Source organism: Cervus elaphus, chromosome 12, assembly GCF_910594005.1.
Source record: "Cervus elaphus chromosome 12, mCerEla1.1, whole genome shotgun sequence".
NCBI classification, from domain to species: Eukaryota; Metazoa; Chordata; class Mammalia; order Artiodactyla; family Cervidae; genus Cervus; species Cervus elaphus.
Window position 1 is genome coordinate 110,238 of NC_057826.1, and position 2,499 is coordinate 112,736.

A 2,499-nucleotide genomic window follows, 5' to 3' on the forward strand; every position below is an offset into this window, starting at 1 on the left:
TCAGACGTGATTCAGAGACTGAATTGAACTGATAAGGGGAAAGAATATGAAGAAGAATAGATATCTATATCTATATCAAGAATAGATATCTATATGTATACCAGACCAGCTGGAATGTAAGGGATGCTGATGATGACTGGTTCTGACTCTCAAGACTTCAATCAACTGAAGCTTGGAGTCTCCCACAGCCCAAGACCCTTAATGAAGATGCCTGTAAGTTAAACTGTTAGTCATTCACTCATGTCTGAATCTTTGCAACCCCATGGACCACCAGCCTCCTCTGTCCATGGGATTCTCCAGGCAAGAATACTGGAGTGGACTGCCCCGCCCTCCTCTTGGGATCTTCCACACTTATGGGTTGAACCCGGGTCTTCTGCTATGCAGAGATTGTTGACCATCTGAGTCATCACAGAAGCCGGAACATGCCTGTACTCATAGATTAAAGCTTACCCAACTTTGTGGTTTACAGAGACACTGCTCTGGAAAGCTCCATGGTGTTCTCCACAGTTCTGCAAGTAATACACTTTTCCTTCCCATGAGCTTTGGCTGGGTTGCACCTTCTGGCTCTACACCCACCAAGAGGTAAACTCGCTTTTCTGGTAACATTTCTCCATCCAGACTCCCAAACACCACTTGACACTAATTCTACAGTCAGTCGCTTTGCTTCCAATACATAGAAATCACATTAATTTTCTGTGAGCAAAGCTACCTAAGGGCCAGAAACAGTGTCCCCATTTTATCTTGTGAAGCCAGTAGGTGTCAGGCAAACTCAGCTCAGTGGATCCACAGTCCTCCAGATCGATGCCTCGGCTTACAGAAAACACTTGCAAGGCTTTGAGGTTTTATTTATACCTCATTTCTGAAGGCTTCTCATACCTACATTAAATATACAGATGGCTCATCAGTGCCACTTCTACTTTAGGGTTAAAAATCCTCCAAGTTTTTTCTAACATCCTTATTCCATGCGTTGTGTTTAAATCTTTGACCACACGGTGTTTATCTTGTGTCTCATCAGAATGCAGTTAATTACACCGTTTCCCTTGAATAATGCAGTACTCACCACATAAGAGTTCTTGACTAAACTGGATTTGATAAGGTAGGGCACAGGTGTTCCTAGGATAAACTCCGGGAGCACGGTTACAGTCTGGTGGAGCCGATATACCAGTTGAGGGCACTGGAAAGAAACATTCAGTCTGAGGACCACCCGCCGCTTGAGGATCCAGGCCTAAGAGGTCATGCATGAAAACAAACAAACCAGCCAAACTGCGCCTGCGCACTGGAGGCTTGACAGACACACCCACAGAGCAGCCAATCCCCGAGCGGTGGGGCGGGGCATCCATCGAGCTCCGCACCCTCCGGGCGCCTATTGGCCAGACTGCCTCAGTCACAACGCAGATTGGTCGCTTGTGCCTGACAGGGTACAGGCCGGCTGCTGGCCCTTCACTTCACCTCAGCTCAGAAGGACTGGACTTCGCTTAACCTCTAGCTCTCCTGGGGACACGGTGGGCAGCGCGGCAGGACAGCGGGGAGGCTGACGGGAACGCGCCCTGCCCAGCCCTCATAAACCCTTAGCCTGATGGCTTCAAATTCCAGGGTGGGAGGTCCGAAATCCTGTCAACTTTGAGTAACCTGAGTCCTATTCTGAAGGGGGCTTGGTCTCGTCAGCTTCAGGGATTACAAGTCCCTTCACCCACAGAAACACCAAACCTCTTAGTGCTGCGACCCTCAAATACCTAGATTAAGCCCAGTTCCCCTCAGCCTGAGGCACCCTAAAAATACCACCCGCAGAGATACCAAATTTCCTCAACCTCACAGACCCTGAATCCCTCCGCCTGGGAGCTCTTAAAACTTCCTCCTCAAGACCCTAATTGTCCTGCCTGTCAGAGACTTAAAGTCCCTTAATAAGAAACCCCCGATTTCCTCAGCCTCACAGATCCCAAGGTTTCTCACCCTGCACATTCTACATCAGCCAAAAGATCCCCAGTCCCCTCTGTCTGAGGACCCTAGTTACTTCAGCCCGTGGGACCCAGATCTCCTCAAGCCGAGCGACTTCTCCCTTAGACGTAGGACCTACGTTATGCCCCGATTTTTCTGAGTGTCCAGGAGGAGATCCTCAAAACCCTTATTGGAGAAACATTCCCTCTGCTGCACTGGAACAGAGCCCTAATTTCAGCCTGACCCCAGTCCAGCAGTTAGGGGTTTCCGGGTCTCCTCAAGAATCCCTCCGTCACCCACAGACACTTCCCTCCCAGTGCCTTCCCTCAGAGGGGCTGAATTGTAGGGGAACCAAAGAAACCAAATCTAGTTCACATTAGGCTGATCTGTCATATCTAGTCAGGATCCATCCATCCCACCAATACCCTCACCCTGACTTTCCCCTCACCTTCCTGCCCTGGACACTCCACCCAAGGCAGACAGACCAGGCTCTGGACACTGGTCTGGGCTATCTCAGCACCTTCTTCTTCCACAGGCACCTTGGCCTTGAGCACTCCAATGGCC